The 21,674-nt window shown below is 36.9% G+C and overlaps 1 pseudogene; it reads right to left on the minus strand.

Annotated features, from left to right (window-relative positions):
- Positions 1–7,467: 7,467 nt before the first annotated feature.
- On the minus strand, positions 7,468–8,861 carry LOC110680284 (annotated as a pseudogene).
- Between the last annotated feature and the right edge of the window lie 12,813 nt (positions 8,862–21,674).

Here is a 21,674-nt window from a genome sequence, read left to right on the forward strand (position 1 = left end):
CTGTTATGGAACCTCAAGAGCCTGATAGAAATCTTAAGGTTCTAATGAGGGATCTTTATTAAAACGCTAGGGCTCTGAAGTATCTTGCCAGACATTCGTAGGATCTCGCCTAGAACTCTCAGGATCTTGCTAAGCATTTTGCTAGGAATCTTGGGATTCCGCTGCGATATTGCTGAAAATTCTCAAGTCTCCGATGAAAACATTCACTGGCACACATCAAATTACTTCTGAAACCTTTCCTAAAACCTCAAACTTCCTCCACAAATACTCAAAATACCACTAGAAATTCCTCTTATCCCGCTTAAAATTTACAGGACACCCTAGAAATCTTAAAAGTTTATCAGGAATACAGGATTTTGGACATAATCCTCCATAACCCATTCTTAGGATCCCTCAAAAAACCATCAGTGTCCACTTGAAATTTACAGACATCCTCATGAATCCATTAAAATTTCTGAGAAGTCCCCTAAGAACCAAGAATCTCCTAAGGATTATCCAGGGTACAATTAGGAAACTCATAGACTCAGCTTGTAAGGAACATTTTGTTCATGTTGAACCCGTATCCTTAATGTACAATCTTGTACTGAATTCATGAACGATTTGTTCAAACAAGCTGTTCCTTGAAGAAAAGGGTTTTTTTGTGTATCGCCTATTGGCAGACTCAAGTGGGCTGGTCACTCAATATGAATGCCCAAGAAAGAAGAATGGTTTCTAGTTGAGATACTGGTGGAGTTTATTGGCCTCATGAAACGTTGCGAGTGCATGACCAATGACCATCCTGAAGTAAATAAGCGCGTGCGCGTGTCCTTAGTAGATGGTGAGATTTGGTGGAATATCGACGAAAATGGAGCTCTGGAATCTAATCGGTGTGGAGTTGACATGCTTTTCAATTGACTAAAGCAGCAGGCACGATAATATTTACAAACATTTATAAATTTTAATGGTATTGAAAAATGTTGCCAAAAACGGATCCATTTTGTTGCCAAAATCGGGGGGTGCCAAAAATGGGGCATGCCAAAAACGGAGCATGCCAAAATCGGAATCCCACTGTATTTGATGGAGTTTTTTTCGTGATGAGACATTTTTAAAGAATCTTCAGTTTCTTATGAGAACTTTTGCTATTATCCAAAAAAAAAACTACTTAAATTAACAGATTTTTTGCTGTTCATTAAATTGTTATCTAGGAAATTAGAACAACCTAACTGGTTATAAAGACAAGCAGTTTGGTCTAATTTTGTCGAATTTGTTTAAACAGTCTCTATTTTAATGGGAGGCCTCTTAAGTCTCCAGTTAAATAAATTATCCCTAAAGTCTTTTTTCCTAACACCTAGTTTTCCTAGTGATTTTATTTAGAATTTTTCCAGGGTCTCCTATAAGCATCACTTCCGAAATTCTTCAAGAGATTTATCTACCAATTTCCCCAGAATTTATTTCCAAGGTATTTCAAAGGATACTTAGTAGAAATTGTTCAGAATTGTTCCAGAATTCCTTGCGAACCCCAAAGCTACTACCTCTTGTAATTTCCAGAGGTATTTTCTTGATTTTCATTTCCAAAACTATCCTATAATTTCCACCAGATTTTTTTTTTCATTTTCATTTTCATTTTTCAATTTCAATCCTTCAACTGAATTCTCCAGTTGTTTCTCTAGGAGATCTTCCTAAGATTTTTTCAGAATTTCTCCTGAGGAAATCCTCAAAGGTTTATTTCAAAGTTTTTGAAAAAAAAGCTGAAGGTTTTTTTTTCAAGAAACCCTGCAAGAATACCTCCGCCTCTTCAAGTGGATTCCTGCAAGAATTCATCTACGATTTATCTCTGAAATCAAAAATTCCTCAAGGGGCCCTTCGAAAAAATTATTTTTTTTTCTAGTGATTTCTCCAGCATTTCATCCAAGTATTACTTCTGCAGTTTTTCAAACATTTTTTGGAAAGTTTTCCAAAAAAAATCCCACGCAATTTTTGAAAGTTTATTAATTTTCACACCAGGTAATACTACAACAATTTTCCCAATAATTCTTCCAATTATTCCTACACGAACTTCTATAGAAATTGAAATAGATTCAATTGATTTGGTTTTTGGATTATCTTAGCAATTTATTTAGGACATCTGCTGAAATTTTCTCGTAAGCCCAGCCGTTATTTCAGAGATCATTGTTCATTGAGAGTGACTTTAAAACTTCCTTCCTAGTTTTATATGAGGTAACTTTGGGACTTTCTTTAGAAGTGCCTTACGGATTTATTCTTCAGAAAAATTTTATTGGCATTTTCCTGGAGAAAATCTCAAAGTATTACAGGAGGAATTTCTGAAGAAACCTTATGAGAAATTTCTGGAGCATTTGCTGCAGGTGTCTTTAGAGAAATCTCTTGTTGAAATCCCTGGAAAAATGGTTGAATCAATTGGATTCTTTAAAGAAGTTGGGACTCTGTTGAAAAATTTCACAAAGAATTTTTGGAGGAATTGTGATGAGTCTTTGGAGAAATTCCATTGTGGTTCTTTTTCTAGGTTAAATTCTTAAGAAAGTCACCTGAAGATATCGTTAGAACGCTTGGAAATAGACGAATTTCCCTCAACTCAAAACCGACCAAAATGTCACTTGCATCCTTTGGCGTTGAGCCCTTCAAATATAGTAACTTGAAATTTACTGTCTAGGATTCCATAGGGTGTAAATTTTTCTAAGCTTCAATGTGCACAAAAATATTTGACAATGTTTGTCCTACCCATGGATTCGAACGTGGACGCGCCTCTGAATTGAAACTATTATTATAATGAGCATGTTAAATCTCACAAATAATTATTTATCATAGTCTAATTGCTCATTAAAGTGAATCCTGTGGGGAATCATCAACAAACAAGCTAAGCTTAGCCTATCCTAATAAATTAGTTTTTATTTGAGTAAATAAGTTTTTTTATTTCATTTTCTTTTTGGCTTTTCGCTAAATGTTTCAGAATAAAAAAAAAATTGAAATTGCTTTGTTTACGACATTTTCAGATTCTTTATTTATTCGAACAATTGAAATACTACTTCTGGGACCCAGATAGCCCGTAGTGGTAAACGCGCAGATATTCAGCATGACCATGCTGAGGGTCGTGGGTTCGAATCCCGCTGGTCGAGGATCTTTTCGTAAAGGAAATTTCTCGATTCCCTGGGCATAGAGTATCTTCGTACCTGCCACACGATATACGAATGCAAAAATGATCAAGTGGCAAAGAAAGCTCTCAGTTAATAACTGTGGAAGTGCTCATAAAAACACTAATCTAAGAAGCAGGCTTTGTCCCCAATTGGGACGTAACGCCAGAAAAAAGAAGAAGAACTTCTACTACAATAGATCAAATATTGGTCGCATGTTGGTCGCATTGGTTTATGTTTCTAACAGAGATTCGAACAACTGAGAGAGTTTCCCCCAAGGAATTTCGGAATATCTCTGGATCCAGATGAACAATGATCAATATCGACACGGATCCTCAAACTTGAAGAGTTTTTTGAGAACTTGTGAAAAAATGGTGCAAAAATACCGAGAAACAAAAAAGTTATCGCGATTTGAATTTTTTTTCCTGCGGTAAAACATGAAGCTGCCGGTAGAGGGGTTAAGTACGCTGGTCCAGCGTGGGGTTACTGCGCTGAATACAAAGAGGAATCGAGTTCGGCTTGCCAGTAAGTTCAAGCTCCCTATCGGTCACATTTTGGAAGAAGATTGCGAGTGCTACGAGGCAAGGGGCACTAGAGAAGTTCGGAAGACTGCAATAATCGGACAATATAAGGAGTGGGATACCGATGCGAATGGAAGGTCTATCCCTAACCTGTCGAATTGGGTCGAACAGAACACACGGATAAGTCAGGTTCCATATGACGCAGTTCCTATCAGGCCGCGGCTGTTTAACCCTTCAGTTCGTCGCGCGGTTGCCACCGTCAGAACCACCGCGCTACTGCTGTGAACGAAAAATGAGGTTTGTTCAGCAGTGTTGTTACGAAATACAACAGCGCGACGACTGAAGTGTCAAACAGTACCTGCCACGTTTGGATTGCCGCTCTGTCCAGAGTGCGGCGATGTAGAGGCAACGCCGGAACACGTAATTTTCGCGTGCCCACGCTTCGATATGGAGCGTAGAGAGATGAAGAACTGTCAGTGATGGAGACGTCCGAGGAGCAACATCGTGCACAAAATGTGTAGTGACGAAAATATCTGGAATGCGGGTAAGAAGATAATGTTTCCCCAGCGGAAATGGAGAGAACAGCAAACGAGTGATTGACGAACTGTTTAACGAATAAGTGGAGAGACAGTCCGAGTCGCGAGGTTACACTGGAGTGCGACATGACTCGCGGCGATGGATTTAATGGAATTGGTTCTAAAGTGTTACGGCTGTTTGTATGTGGTATGAATATGCTTTACGCTGACAGATGACTCTCTTGTTTACGGAGAAAACGAAAAACCCACAATTGAGTATTTTTTAACTTATTTTTAGGTTATTTTCTCTCCCTGTTTCATTCGTTCGGAGCGAATGAACTTCTATTGCTGTCTTAGAGCGAAGAGCAAAAACAATCCAAAAAACCGAACTTTAGTGTGTTACCTCAAATTTGAGCAAGTGGCATAGTACTGAAAGTTGAGTTATTTGATCTACTGATTTTGGTAGGGTGAAAGAATTTAGCCAGTAGGGTATTTTTTTGCAATGACTACAAATGAAAACACCTTCTAACCCCATCAACTCAAATATTAGGTTAACGCACGAATTGAGTGAAATGAACTCACTTTTGAGTACTTCATTTTCTCCGTGTTCATTACGTTCATCATCGGGAGGCTACAGAAGGTTACGTCGATGATGGATTTGTCCATCAGGCATAAAGCCATTTGGCATAATGTCGTTTGGCATAATGCCAATTGGCATAATGGCCATTTAGCATAATAGCCATTTGGCATAACGGACATTTGGCATAATTTAAAAAAAATATATTATTTTTCTTCCATATTTCAAAGCGTTCATTTTTAATGCTTGAAATGGTTGTCTAAGACTAGTAAAGTTAAAACGAAAATATTGATCATATTAGTCAAAAGAAGTAAATGTGAAGTACAAGGAATCACTTTAAAATAGACTCGTTGCTTTTTTTGAAAAGTGTATTACAGGGATATTCAAATAGAGCTATTCTCGCATTGAAATTGAGGCCGTAACGTAAAGTCACATGTAAGGTTGATCATATCGCTGAAGAGGTATCGTGTAGATGAAGATCTAACCATATAGGGTAACTTTTTTAAAATACAGCATCATTAGCAAGCTTTGAAGCATACTAAATACTTTAGATTAGTAAATTTCACCTTCCTTCAAACATGAGCAGTTCTTTCGAGTTGGCCGTTTAGCGAATCTTAGCTTTTATACCAAAATGCTGGACACTTCGAAAGCCGGGTAGTGCCTATTTCCAGGGAGTGAAAATGATCGGTCACGGCGATAATCATAAGCCTACCGCTTTTTCCGGCGAAAAGAGACGTGTGATAATATCCTACTCGTCCAGTACTGGCGAGAGTGTGCTCTCACGAGATCTGCAGCAGCGGAATTTATATTATCACCAGCAACGAAAAGTTGGCTTCCTTCTTTTCTTCTCTTTGTTTCGTCGTTTGAGTATCCTTCGCTTCAGCATGTAGCTTTTATATACCAAATTTCTCTGCTTCTTCGTTCAGCTGGCGTGGCCGAGTGGTTATGGTGCACGCTCGTTTTTGAAAACGTATTTGCTCGCATGGGTTCCAACCCCGTCGGCGGCAAACATTTTTGTTATTTCTCGTCTGATAATTATCGCGAAAAGTTCAGAGCCGATAAAGTTTGGATCAGTGCCTATAATCGGATCGATCTTGGCTTCTCGTCAGCACCAATGATCAACAATTATAGCAGTTCACGAAATCTGTTTCTCGCAGATAAAGGCGGCAACTATTGTCGGGTTGGTTGAAAAGTGCCCATTTTCGTCTCATTCCCGCGATAATTTCATTCACTGCCTATTTCACGGTGGCAACCCGATGTGAATAAACATCGATCTTGGCGTGCCTATGATTCGTTACGCTGCAAACTAAAAAGAACAGCTTACTTTTGAAAAGAAGGTGAAATTGATAATATTTGTGGTCCTTGTTGGTCAGCAATTCGTCAATTTTTGAATGCCTAAAATGCTCGCTAATTGTAGAACAACGTCATTAGGGAATACTATACACCTCCGTTAATTTGAACGGTACCTCATGCAAACTATCGGGGTTTATTATTAATTTGAACATCTAGTCACCCTAGAAACTTGTTTCTGATTATCTCTTCCACTGTTTTGTTTTGATTCTGCGTTCCTTTCCACAGCGTTCCATTTCACTTTACTCCGTTCCATGAGCTAGATGACGTTTGAACCATTTTTAATCTGAACGATGGGCAAATTAGCGGGGTACAAATTAAAAAGTGTTCAGTTTAAATGTGGTCAAAACCAACTGGGGTACCCGGTACACGTACTGTTCAACAATAGGCCGAATTGCCCTACTGAATTAATAACAGTGTTCAACTGATTTTTACTCCATTTGAGGCAAAGCATATCTATTGAGGAAAGTCTCTAGAACATTGAATGATCTTCATATTTAATTTCTGCGTCCTCATAAATGAAATTAATGAATTTCTATATAATTTTAAGGCTAGAATAAACGGCTTCATGTGACTGCGAAAAAAACGTGACTCCCAAGCCACGGTAAAAAAGAGCATCATTAAATTGATTAAAGCGAGCTTACTCTATGGTGCCAAATTTTATACCTCTGATATTACTCTTTCATGAAACGATACGAATAAGTACTCACAGCTATAAGTGGTGTCTTTGAAGGCTCCGGTCGGAACTCGGAAGAGATTCAATTATATTGTTAAGAGTCGAAGATGACATACATTGGATTTATCGAGTTCAAAATTGAGAAAAAACAATTTGTGGAAATGTATTCTTCAAATTATGCCAAATGGCCGTTATGCCAAATGGGGTATTGGAATTGGGAATTTTGCAAAGTTTTTTGTATGTTGTTCATATGTAAGCAGAGTGCCAGCAGCATGTGGGTGCCACGCCCAAGTGTAAAATTCTTGGACCGATTGAATTTATTACAACCGGTTGATAAACCTCAACTGTAAGGCAAAGTCTAATACACGACACTGAACACAAAATCTATAGGAATTAAATGGTATAGTACTTGATTCGGGTTTCTTCAACTTATTTAGATATTGTCCAAATTCAGAAAATAACTATTTCAAATAATCTGTAAGACCGACTGATGAAAATTAGAATACGATACGAGCCACCATACGATTTTAGTGTGGCTTGTGATGTCTTAACAGTGATTGTTCCAACAAATTTCAGTTTCCTGTTTTATTAACAAACTTATCAAATAAATAATATCTTATCTAGAAAACCAATTTGTTCCAAAAAAAGCAGGCTTAATATTCTAAGTAGATAACAAAAATTTCACTTTGATTCATGCTACTACCTTTCTTGATGCCACCTCTTTTATCTGAACGAACAAATTCCCTATCCAATTGAACTAATATCACCTAAAGAAGTATTTTCGCTTCCAGCAAAGGCCTTGGACGAAATATAGTGGAATCATTGATGCTCGTCATGATGTCTTAGGGTGTGTTCGCGTAGCCGTAGGTATTCCCACTTGGCAATGTGATCCAGGTATTTTTCAATGCACGGATACCAATCCCGGGAGCCATAGTTCAGTGCTGGCAAATTTCCTCCGTAGTTCTTGGGGCAGATTAGTCCGGACTGATGTACTTGTGCAGCTTCTTCATGTCGCTGCCATGGAATTCGAGCTGTTGAAGAAAATATTATATTATAATTTAAATACTTTACTTAAACCTTTCGAGTAACAGGATGTCGACATCGACCAACAATATTCCAAAGTTCTGTAACTTCACCGTCATTCGATTCGACTTTTGACATATACAAATTATTTGGAAATTGAATAAACCTTGTCAAAACTCCTTTAAACCAATGCTCAATTGATCTACTAATTTGACAAATGTATCACGTGTTTCGCTTAAAAATTACTGTACACAAAGTCAAAAAAAGGTCAATAGTGTCTTTAATTTTTGATTAAACCTTGTTTTTTTTAAAAAAAACAAAAAGTTTTTGATACTAAATTGATGAATTTTTTCCGCTCAAATAACGGCTATACCATATTTAAACTTTATTTTTGAAAATAACATCCAAAATTGAACCTTGATACTTTTGATCATGTTTGGCGTTCACTTAGTCGACAATAATTTGGAACATTTTGGAAGGAACACACGGAAAACAAAATACATCCAAAATTTGATTTTAATCTAAGGGGAGTTTGAGTAAGGGGTGAAAAACATTTCTGGCCTAAACATAAGCGTTTGGTAGTTTGATGTCGGCACCCAGTACTGTAAAGCTTAGTCTATACCCAAGCTTACCCGATTGCGCAGCTTCTCGCCGATGAACGGCTTGAACAGTGTCCAGACCATGTTGAACACGTACGGCTGCTTGATGATGTGCACTTCCTTCATGCGGAGCGGAACGGCCTCCTGGATGAACGTGAGCAGGAGCTTCGAGAAGGACGGCGAGAGAGCGCGAACCTGTTTCAGCGAGAGCCCGTCAAAGTCCATGATGATGACGACTCCGTTGATCTGGGTGGACGGTTCCAGCTGGGCAACCAGGTGGACCAGGAAGAACAGCCGGAACATTTTCTCGGCGTTGACTTGCTTCGGGTCCCATGCTTTGCCGCAGTTCATGAAGCAGCACTCGGCGCCCTTTGTGGTCCTTGTTGGTCAGCACATTGACGATTCCGTGGTCAGTAAAGGAAATTTTCTCATCTATCGGGAACAGGTTGTGCATCAGGGGGTGGTTGGACTTTTTTAAAATCGGCAATGCGTCGCATCTGCGGAGGAGAAGAAGGAAAGCGGAGATTGTGAAGGCGGCGAATAGCAAAACAATTGAATCATACGAGTGCCTATCTGCAGAGTGGCAGGTGTGAACTTTGGTCGAACATTGTGGCTGTTTGTTATCAAAGGTGGATGATTGACGAATGGTAAGCCATAAATTATGCGGGAGTCTGAGGAGTTTGCGACAGAGGAGGTGGTTTCTTTATCAAGACGGATCGATCAATTGCGCGAAGGTTGGTTCGATGCAATGACGTAGATTGGTGTTTTCGACACGAACTTTGGAATTTAAACAACGGGCTTAGCACGTATTACACGTATGGAGGCAGTAATTTGAACTTAATTCCACGTTTGAATGATCATTCGAAAGTTTGGCGTTCGAATGGATTCTAAGTAGATAAAGTTTACGTCAGTAGCGCGTATGCACTGACTCAACTTAAGGGAGAAATTGTAAAACACAATTAAGGCTTAAATTAGTATGTGTAAGTTGATAACAAAGTATACTTATAACGATACAGAAAGGATGGTTAAGTACGATGACCACCATGACACACCTGGAGCGATTTACTTCGACTACAACGTGAAGAACTTATGGAGTAGCTGGATTGGAAGGACAAACGAAGATTCTATGAACAAATCAACAGCTCATGTCATAATCAGGGGTTGAATTCAGAGAAAATTGAGAATGTCTCTCACTAATCGCTCTCTGTAACCATTATGATCCGCTGCACATCATGATAGTCAGTCAATCGTCTACTGCTACAGCTCTGATTACATGTGCAAAACATTCCTTGAGGAAATATACAACGAAACTTCTTTGATTGATCATCTCTGAAATTGTTTGATTCAGTAGAAGCCATTGAACATCTCTCGTTGCTACACGTGAGTACATCGTTGAAGCACAGGGAATGCAATGCTTCCAACGCCGAAGGCCTGGGATCGAATTCCATCCCGAGATAGTCACTTACGACATCAAAATTAAAGTGACGACTTCCTTCGGAAAGGAGGTAACGCCGTTTGTCCCGAGATAAATTAGCCCAGAGTTTGAATATCTCGTTAATAGAAATATTGTGTGAGGTGCCGATGTTGCCACAATTAATGTGCCATTTCCGCTGTTTTGTGGACTAATCAGAGTTTGGCCCGTTTTAGCCAATGAGAATATATACCGAGGTGAGGAAGAAGACATTTAGTGTGCGTGACATCCGTATACGGTGCAAAATGTTTCACAACTACAAGCGAGCGAGCTCCCATAAGAAGCCGTGTAAATTAGTGACGTAGTTATTTTGTTTACATTTTTGCTCTTTACTAATACATAGCCATTGCTTCTTCTTCCACACCTTAGTATATATTCTCATTGCGTTTTTAGCCCCAAATTAAGATACGTATTGTCGAGTTTTGTCTCAAGTTCAAATCTGTGAGTGTGTGTTTTTTACATTCCACCGTCCAATGACCGGCAGTGCTTTTATGGAAGAAAATTGTTTGCATGTATTTATCTAGACACTTAGGTGCAGGCTTTCCAAATGTACAGCCTCGACACGACAGCAGCCGAAAACACCGAACCGACAGTCGCTGTGTGTTTTACACTGCCTCTTGCTGCTGTACGTTTCGCACCAACATGGAATGCAATGGCAACCAGACACACATGCATGAATGTTGGCTGTAATGGAACAGTCACTGCTTAACGAACCCAGCTGACAGCATTCGTGATCATGCCGTAGCGAGCCGAACGGGCTGTTTCACATTACAGCCACCGAAGGGCTATGACAGGCTTCGGCTACTCGAGCAGCTTGTCCGCAGAATGCTGTCGTGGGCTGTCATGAAATTTGTAATACACGATAAACATTTTACACATAAGATTACAATATTGTATAAAAGTGTGGATATGAACATAATTTGAGTTATATGATTTGAAAATCATGCATAATATAATTATGTTCAAAACTATGTTCGTCTTGTGGGTGCAATGCAGAGTGAATTTAGAGCAACATTTTGAAGATTCAAAACAATACGTGTGAAAAAGTTTAAGCGTGACGTATCACATTGCGAGAAATACAGAACACGAGATGCCCCGACTGCGCAATGAGAATATATACTAAGGTGTGGAAGAAGAAGCAATGGCTATGTATTAGTAAAGAGAAAAAATGTAAACAAAAATAACTACGTTCACTAATTTACACGGCTTTCTTATGGGAGCTCGCTCGCTTGTAGTTGTGAAACATTTTGCACCGTACACGGATGTCACGCACACTAAAATGTCTTCTTCCTCACCTCGGTATATATTCTCATTGGCGACTGCGTATTCATTTTGCCAGTACGACGCTCGGATGTACGAGACATGTTATGAATGAACAACCGAGCTTGTCATCGGCAAACAAACACACTACAGGCCATGTGAACAAACTGTCGTGTGCTGTACAAGACCAATGAGAATATATACCGAGGTGAGGAAGAAGACATTTAGTGTGCGTGACATCCGTGTACGGTGCAAAATGTTTCACAACTACAAAGCGAGCGAGCTCCCATAAGAAGCCGTGTAAATTAGTGACGTAGTTATTTTTGTTTACATTTTTTCTCTTTACTAATACATAGCCATTGCTTCTTCTTCCACAACCTTAGTATATATTCTCATTGGTACAAGACGGCATCGTAACATGTTGCATGACCACCTCATAGACCAATCCAGTTGCCTGCGTAGTAGTGCAATGTTGACAAAATTTTCTTTGTTTGCTGTGAGAACTGTCACAACATTGCTTTTGTTTGCTGTGAGAATCCAAATATAAACAGAATTGCTGCAAAACAACCGCTTCCTTGTTGGACTGCCGTTGGCCGAAAGCTCAATTACGTCAAACAAACATCGATACGTTTTCATTCTGAGGAAATCGACTTGTGTAAGATTGATTGTGCGTTGGTATTCGTTGGCAGTTTGCTTGGGGACCTCTATGGTAGGCTGTCATGGATAGTTCATTCAAAAAGGCTCTCGTGGGAAGCAGTTGATGACAGCCTTCAAAAAACTGTCGTGAGGCGGTACATTTGGGAAGCCTGCTTAGGTGTCTACATAGATGCAGACAACTTTAGCCCTGGGGATGCAATTCCAACGACCCATTTCAAGAATGGCTGTTCACAAACACACATTCTGAGGTCGTTTTCACTACATGAAACAACATCTAGATATCAAATGGATATCTAAAATGAGTTCACACTTCCCGAATCGAAAATTAATAAGGAACGGTCCACTATAGCAGGGGTTTTCAGCGTTTTTTGGCTCGCGGAGCACTTTTTGAAATAAAATTGTTATCGTGGAGCACTTGTCCTTTATCATTAGTCGGTTTTTAAATCTGGATTTTTGTTCACGCTTAAATTGACCCTATAATTCCTACGAAAATTGTAAAGTAAGATTTATGTTAGTAAATCATTACCGTCGATGGGGGTGACAATGGGTCTAGGGGGTGAGATTGGGGTCAAAACGGAAAAATATGTTTTGTGAAATATTTCAGCTAATAACGCTGATATTACGAAAAATTAATAATTCATATGTTAGGGAACATATTATTCACATAATTCATAACAATATACATTTTTAGAAATAGTAGTTTTTGTTTACTACATCAATAAACTTGCATGCTGAAACTAGATAAAATTTACAGCATTAAATTTCTCCTGTACAAAGTATCACGCATGTACTCTAGCCTCCATCGTTGAATTAGTAGAATGTTGAAAGTTTTTTCATTACACATCACAGGTATTTTCCGGAATCTGTTTGATTTTCACACAAAAAAAAATTTTTTCGGTACGATGTCTAAAACATTGAAAAGGGGGTGACATTGGGTCAAGCAAGAACGATAGTAAATGAAATTCCAAGCCCATTTTTTTTTGACATTTTACGGTGTCGGGTGTTCTCTTTTTTCATTAAGATGTGTTTATTCTTTCTATATACAGCATCTCTGAAAACATCAAACAAGTCTACTTGAGTATCAGTGCATTGAATAACAATACAACGCATTTTTGACAACTTCTCAAACCAGCAACTGTGTTTCGTGCGCAGCAACATCGTAAATTTTTTATCCAAAAGAGTGTTTTTTTCTAAATTTGATTATTTATCAGTGTTTTCATATAATAGAAACATCTCACGGAAGTACAAATGAGTTGGATCGCTGAAATACTGGGATTATGACGTCAACTTTCTGCCTGAAATTTATTGATCGTGGAATGTCGCAACGAAATTTAACTATTTGCGAAGGTTTTAAAATAATCACTGTTTCAGTACACCTTTGGGGAAACTGAATGGACTTTATAGCAATGGGGATGAGACTTTGAAGACAATTTGAGAGAAAAACCAAGAAAAATTTATGTAAACTTGACGATAAATGTTAGGTTTACATATTTTTTTCTCATAGCTCTTCAATTTTCAGTATAATTTTTCTTTTAAGTGGGTTTATCATACTTGTGGAAACATCTTAGATATCTTTTTGTCTTGTTTGCATCGTTTTTTTTTATCAATATTTTTCAGTTGTGAATGGTTTTGAAATCATATTCTCAAAAACAAGTTATTTTAATTACAGTGTCCCAATGTCACCCCCTCTATGGGGTGAGATTGGGGGTCATTTTCCATTCACCTTGTGGTGCCGCTGTGAATAAATATTTGTCTTTAATTTTTGAACAGTTTGTTAATGTACCATCAAAGTACATACACACCAAGTTTGAAGTTTATTGGAGTTAAATTGCGATAGTTATTCAAAAAATAAATCGCACATATCCCTTTTTGACCCATTGTCACCCCAACGACGGTAATTAAATATGGTTTCATTTTTAATTTTAGTTTTTATCTAAAAAGAATTCTGTAGTATTTGATTGAGCAAACTTTTTTATTTCAAGATTAAACTGTAAAAATTTGGGTTTTCACCGAACATTCTAAAATATTTCCGATTTTTGTTGTTTGTTCGAACAACTAAGCGAGTTTCTGTAGCGAAATAATTCTTTTTTCAAGCCTTTTTTTAATGTGTCTGAAATGCCCGACCAGAACCACATAACAAGATAATAACACATTCCTATCAGCAGCAGTTAAAAATAACAGAAGTTGATATAATTTTGTTATCAAAATAGCTTTGTTCTCAAACTTGTTATATTTTTTGTAACATATTTATAACAAGATTTGTTATATTTTTGACATCGCATTTATTAGTTTGTTGCAAATACCATCCGATGTCATATATAGTAACATAGTTTGTTAATAATTTTGTTATTTTGTAACATCCTTGCAACACATTCTGTAATAATTTTGTTATTATTATAACAGGGTTTTGTTATATTTTAGTTTGGTTTGGTGCAAATTTTGTTAGAATTTTTGTTATTTTAACTTCTAACGGTATACGTTTTATAACAACTGTGATATAAAAAAATCATATCAGGCGAACACAATCTGTTATAATCTTGTTTCTTCCTTCTGGTCGGGTTGGGTTAATCACAGGTTCAGCACTCTCAGAAATATTGATAATTTTGATAGATTTCGTGAAATCTGGAAATCTTTTTCCAAACAGCCTCAAGTTAAGAAAGAGATCAAACTGAGATTATCGATCCTACATGTTTTGCAGACAAAATTCTACACGTTCTGCTCCAAACCAACTTGATTCTTCACTTTTGGAATGTTTAAGTTCAAGATTTATCAATTTGTCATCAAAATTTTGTAAGAAATAATAGGAAATAATTAAGCGCGCTAATTGCATACAAAGTTTAAGCGATGTAACTACACGGCAGAAAGGGAGATCCATTTTAAAACGGTTTAAGAATACAGGTTGTGATACTTTTAAATTTATTTTCTCAAAACCGTATAAAAGTTACTTACGTCGATTTTGAAAAAGTAATTGAGAAATGTTCTTCGTTTGTATCACGGTGTCAAAATTCGATTATTTTCAAAATGACATGTAGATCAAATTTTTTTCGATGATGATAAGTACTCCAACAAAACATTACTTATTTCGATGTTTGATGAGACAAACGAGCGTATAAATTATTTCCAATAATCATTGAGCTAATCATAACCGGTTTAGCTGGCGTTCGTCGAAAATCTGTGAGTCAATGAGCTACCATGGGAAAGTGAGGGTTAAATTCAAGAAACCCCAGTTTCGCAGCTAAAATTGGCCCATACAAAATGTGTGAGAAAATGTTCACCGACAGAATATTTTTAGCCTTAAAATAACAAAATCTTAGCCCAAATTCTGAACGTTTTGTAAAAATATCAGAGCTACATGAAAGTTCATCATGTGTGTAAGGACTCGTAGAAACTGTGTTCAGTCATCCACCAAAACGTCGAAAACTACAACCAACGAGTAACTAATTGATTAGCGCGATTGGTTTTGTTCTTTTAAATTTTAAATCTTGAAAATTCTCGATATGGGTGGATTTGATATAATCAAAAGCATATTTAATGCCAAAAGTTGACATATTTTAAAGGCATTGATACAAATTTACAAAACTGTCGGCGGAGCCAACCTGCCAAGGCTTCGCGGAGCACCAAGCTGCTCCGCGGAGCACGTTATGAAAACCGCTGCACTATAGGAACACTTTACCTCAACTATTGGTACAAGTAAAAAATGTTTTAGTAAATTTAAGTGATATTTCATCCGTTTTAAAGCAATTTGAGCGCCTCTTTTCAACTATTCCGCGTATCAACAAGCTAATGCGTCGATTGACAGTGTTGGTTCGGTGGCTAATGTAACAAAATCAGTGAAAACGGCACTACCGCAACTATAGGAATCAGTAGCGTAGCTAGGGGGGTGCCGTAGGTGCGGTCCGCACCGGGCCCCGAGTTCATAGGGGCCCCTGAAATGTTGAAAACAATTTAATTAAATATTATGAATTTGATTTCTAGAAAACTAACACGTTAACAAATAGATCAAAAATTCAGTTTGAAAGGTGACCTTGATCGGCAATGTGTAGGGGCCCCATGGTCAATGGTATAGTGATTAGAGTAGCCTAAATACCTTTTCAAAATTTATTCTCGATAAATCGGTCTAACTTTGTTAATTTCATGCGGATCTACCTAAATACGCGAGGCCCAAAGTCGTATGTAGAACTGATTTGTAGGTATGCTACCGACTATATTCTCAAACAAGCCGATTTTCATTTCAATCATAATTGAAACAATAAATCAGTTACCATCTTCGGGACATGGTTTGTACACTTTCAGGGCTGATAGTAGATCCCTTCTTAGAGGCTCAATCTCTATTTTAATGCAAGTCTCTATTTTCAACGGAAGGTCTTAAAAGGTCTATTTCACAAGTTCTTCAGGAATTTATTTTCAGATTCCTGGAGGAAAAAATCGGGAATTCTTCTAGTGATTGCTACGAAGATATCTCAGCTATACTTCTGGGATCTCGTTCAGAAATATCTATATTGATTCCACCACCAGGTTTCCAAAAAAAAAAAATCCTTCCAGCGTTATTGCAAGGGATGGTTAGAATTTTTTTTCGTTATTGGTCCAGGAAATCCATGAGAAGTACATCGCTTTTCTTGACTATTTTGATTTCTCCCAATTGAACCTTTAGTAGATCTCTAAAGTTTCCTACAGGAGTACTTTTGAGGAATCGTTCTGCAGTTCTTAAAGAAATTCATTCGGGATTTTTATAGGAAGATCTAGGAGGATTTCTATGCCAATTTTTGCAGTTATCCTTTTAGGAGTTTCATTTGGATTCCTTCAAGGTTTCATTCACACTTCTCTAGGATTTTTCCAGAAATTCCTCCAGGGATTATCCGAAAAAATAATATTTCATACTCTTCCAGGAATTTCTCTTTAAATTTTATTTGACTTCTTCAATTGATGATTTGAAGCTGGGATTTTCATGAAGCTCCTACAGAAATTTCTCTAAATCTTCCTCTAACATTTCATGTGAAATTACTACAGCAGTTCTTAAAAACAATTTCTCGTGCGCTTTTCAAGTAAATCGTCATGGTTTTTTTTTAAGTTTGTGTAAGTTTTCCACACCAGCTATACTGTAGTAAATAATCTTGAAATTTCTATGATCTAGGAATTAATCTTCGATATCCTTCAAGACTTCCTCAAAGCCTGGAGTTCCTTCAGAGAACTTTTTGAGAGTTCTTCTAGGGCAATGGTTTCAAAACATGACACGAGCGCAAGTTATGTGAGGATCAGGGTGACAATCTTCACCGTCAAATCGAAAAAGTCAGCAACGAAAACTAACGAAAGAATAGTCAACCGTTGTATAACTATTTGCTGTAGTGGATCCGTCACATAGGCTTTGCGTAATGATGAACAAATAAGCTTCTTTCGCAATGGTAGAATCTTCGTTCGGGATCTCTGAGCTGACCAAAATATCAATCGTGTCGGCCTCAGATTACTGGCTTTAAAAAAAATAAAGCACAAACAAAAGAGAGAAATGAGGAGAGAACAATGAGAAGCGGGTTCAATAGCCAATACAAGCAATTCTGTGATGGTATTCGTCGTTTGATGCTTAACAAGCAAATATACAATAGACAACCGCCTTTTTAAGAAAATAATATTAAAAGAAACAAACTTCGTTAACTATTTTGGATTGAAGTTAGTCATGGAATCTTTCGTCGATGACGAAACACAAAGTCAGTGTCACCGACCTGCCCGAGTTGAACACACTTATTCTTGTTTACGGTGAATCCTATTTCGTTACAATCCATGGTCCACTTCATTTTGGCTGGCGTAAAACGTAAATGCTATTTACGACTTTTTATGTTACTACAAAGATCTCTTTTTGAAAATGAGATTTATGGAATTCAAGGAAGATTTACATTTACATATAAAATTTGAAAATCTTTGAAATATTTTCAACCAAGTAAAAAAATTTGAAATACATTTATGAAAAAATTCTGAGGAGTCCGGTCTTTCTTGAGAAACTTGAACACATTCTATGGCCATGAACGCTGAACGTTACTGGGGAGTGAAGACATTTTTGAAAGCATGAGGAAATTTTGAAGCCACTAGTCTGCCGATACATTTTTTTTTTTGGGACTCGAAATAACTGTAAGATGTGGGGAATCCTAGGATGTTAGACAAGCTATTTTCGAAGAATTAAACACAGTTTATACCTCATTATTTCTTGTTAGGCATTCAATTGTTGGTCATGTAGAGAAGCAGGCAAAAAAGCCCGTAATTTTTGTAATCATTTGCAAGAACTTAAGAATTTAACCGTTGTCATCAATAATTCACTGCTTGCGGGCCGCTTCACATTGCCATTCAAAATTTGTTCGCGGGCCGCACAAAACGCTCTCACGGAGCCGCATGCGGTCGCGGGCCGCAGTTTGGTGAACCACTGGTCTAGGGTTACTTTCGACTACAGCCATGGTAAAAATCAAGCCAATTTGGTAATCTGGTAAAATTGCCGGTGTGGGCGCTTAAGTTAACCTCCTTAAATGGTAGTTTTTGGGTGTGCTTTAGGATATACCTGATATACTTGAAATACTCCTGAAATTGTTTGAAAAATTTTACAAATAGTTCCTAAAAAAATCCTTGATATTTTTCTGGAGATATTCCTGGGAAAATGAATTGGAAAAATTCTTCGAAGACATCTCTGGTAAATTTCTCTAAGAACTTCTAGAATAATACCTGAAGCAATCTTATGAACAATCTCTGCAGTAATTCCTGAAGGAATTCTCTGGATGAAATCTGAACTATAATTTTGAAGGAATTTCCATGGAGAAAATACTTGTTGGAGTCTTGAAGATGCTGTAAACAATGAGATGAACCAGCCCAGGGCTGAAAATCTCAATAATAAAGAAAAAAAAAATGCTGTAAACAGGACGTTGGTAGAAATTTTCTAGAAAACGGTGGTAAAAATCCATTGAGTACAATATTGGAGTACATATGGTTTTCTTGAAAAAAAAAAAAAAGAATCTTTGACAGAATTCATGCCAGAAAAATCTGCGTGGCAATTTTTAACAGAATCCTTGAGGAAGTTCGTAAAAATTACAAAATGAGCTTTCTGAAAAATCTTTGCAGTTCATTTTGTTTGAATATTTTTTGAAGCAACTCTGGGCAAATTGTTTCATTTTTAAGGCATTTTTTTCGTCAAGAATGTCAAAATCAATCCGATTCAAAATCACAAATTTTAGGAAATCTCTTTTCCTAGAAATACGCTGTATACGAATCATTAATTTCCAGAACTACTTCGTCAGTGTATATTCTACTTGTATGGTAATTCACTGGAAGCCCTATCGATAATTTTCAGTGAACTAATGTATTTCTGAACAAGAATTTAGAAAATAAGAACTAAAGGTTCACTAATTGACATTATGTCATTGAACTTACTTACGCAACATATCAACGTAAGTTTCATCACTCCAGTAATAATTCTATCAATAGTTTATTTGTTCATCGTTTATTTCAACAGTCGATTTCACATTAGCGCCTTACATTTAAACGGCGTTCTCTTAATTTTGGGGGCCCCATACTCAATCACCGCACGGGCCCTAAAAAACCCTAGCTACGCCACTGATAGGAACACCGACAACTAAGGGAACACTTACCCTAAATAACAAGGAACCGCTAAAACATCAACGAGAGAATTGATCTATTGTGACCGAAGTCAACTATCCTCGGCTACTACGATTTGATGCAAATATTTAACATTTTCAGTATAATAAAGGTTTTGTTGATTTTGATGTTTAGTTATACAAAAAATGCAGAATATAGTAAGTTTTCCGATTGCACCAAGAGCGTACAAATGATCAAGAAATATTAAAATTAATGTGCCCTGTGAGACCCGATCATTATATTGCTTTATCCCCCGAAACACTTCTTCTGAATTTTAAAAAGTATTTTTCTATATAATATTGGATACTGCAAATAATCGTACAAGTTGTGGGAATTCAAGATTCAAAATATTTTTTTTTAATGTACATTAAAGTACTTGTGATATTTGTGATTTTTATATTTTAAAATATTTTTGATATTTCTCATGAGACGACATCCTTAACGCCTGTGAGTGGAAGCCTCCTCCGGGCTATTGCATCGCCCTCCCCTCAAGAAAGAACAATTAAGAAGCTCAAATTATACGAGGACAGAGCTGGCTACATGCCTCAAAACAACCGCCAATATGTTCGCGTTAAAGTTTTTCAATAATTATTTTAGCTAAATTAACATTAATAATACAACAGAGCCCTTCTAAAAGTTTGTTTGGGAGTTCCTTAGATTTTTTTTTCATCAATCTGTTTGCCATCTTCTTCTTTATAGCAGTACGTCTTCCGGGGGCAGAGCCGGCTTCTCAGCTTAGTGTTCAATGAGCACTTCCACAGTTATTAACTGAGAGCTTTCTTTGCCAATTTCACATTCATATTTCGTGTGGCAAGTACGATGATACTTTATGTCCAGGGAAGTCAAGGAAATTTCCATTACGAAAAGATCCTGAACCGACTGGGAATCGAACCCAGGCACCTTCAGCATGGCTTTGCTTTGTGGTCGTGAATTCTAACCACTCGGCTAAGGGAGGTCCCATCTGTTTGCCACGGTATCATGAGACTTTGAAGTTCATGCAAAACATTTCCGAATGTGTTAGAAAAAAATACCTTCAGTTTTACTGTTCCATTAGTTTCATCGCCAATCATTGCCCATCATAACAGACGAAGAAAAACGTACAAGAATTTTTGTAGTGAATCCTACAAAAACCACTATCGACAGAAATTTCATAAAAAAGTTTTAGAAATTCTACGGTGAATTCTTGAATTTTCAGAAAGGAATAAAGTATTTTTTTCCAAATTCAATTTATGCTGTAATTATCCAACAAATTTCTTTAGAAGTTCTTTCATAACTTGTTTTGTGTGTATTACTCTGGAAATCTGATACAAATTGGATTGATTGGATATGAATATGGAGTGATTGATGGAGTAATTTGCAATTTTTGAACTAAAAATGGAGCGTGGAAAGATTTCTATATGAACAATTTAAAAATTCGGAGTAATTCCTAGAACCTTAAAGAATGTCGGATGGAATTACTGGAGATTTTTTTTTTTTTTGAGAAGTTCAATAATGAATTGCAAAATCTATTAGTAAACCAGTTGAGAAAGTTTTTAAAAATCCTCAGAAGAAGGTTTTTTAGTTTTAAGAAAAAATGTCTGGAAAACACTTAAACGAATCTCTGATGAATTTTTCAGATGTTTTTTTGAAGACATTGCTCGGCAAATTATCGGGTATTTTCGCGAAAGAAACTTTATAGGAAATTTTGAATTGCTTGGAATTTTCCTGAAGAAATTAAAATATTATTTCCGAGAGAGCTTCGAAAAAACGTGGGGAGCAACATAAAATCAATTTTTAGAGCAATAAAAAGAAACATATAGAGAACTTCCTGTGAAAAAATGCAGATAGAAGTGCGGAGAACTTAACTGAGAACTGAGAAATCGCTGAGAACATTTTTCCAACTGAATCCGTTTTAATTGCTTATAAAAATCTTGTGGAATATAAGGAGGAATCCATTGAGTAAGACCTTGTAGAACCATTTAATATTTTTTGCAGGAAGTATTTGCAGCGAACTTTTCAAGCAGTCCTCAAATAATTTCGGATTGATTTTGTGAAGATTTGTTGAAGAAATCTGAAGGATTGCCTTTTCAAATAGCAAGTGCACAACACAATTTCTTCAAAATCGCTTCATATTTTGGGAAAACGAGTTTCATCATTATTGACTCTGGTAAATATAGGGGAGTAAAACTAATAACATATGGAAAAGTGAACAAACTTTTCTAATGTGAAATCTTCCCAGTGACAACTTTGCCGAAGACCACATTTTATAGGACGTAAGGAAATTTTTCATTATTG

This window comes from Aedes aegypti, unplaced genomic scaffold (assembly GCF_002204515.2).
Source record: "Aedes aegypti strain LVP_AGWG unplaced genomic scaffold, AaegL5.0 Primary Assembly AGWG_AaegL5_hic_scaff_1166_PBJ_arrow, whole genome shotgun sequence".
Lineage (NCBI taxonomy): Eukaryota > Metazoa > Arthropoda > Insecta > Diptera > Culicidae > Aedes > Aedes aegypti.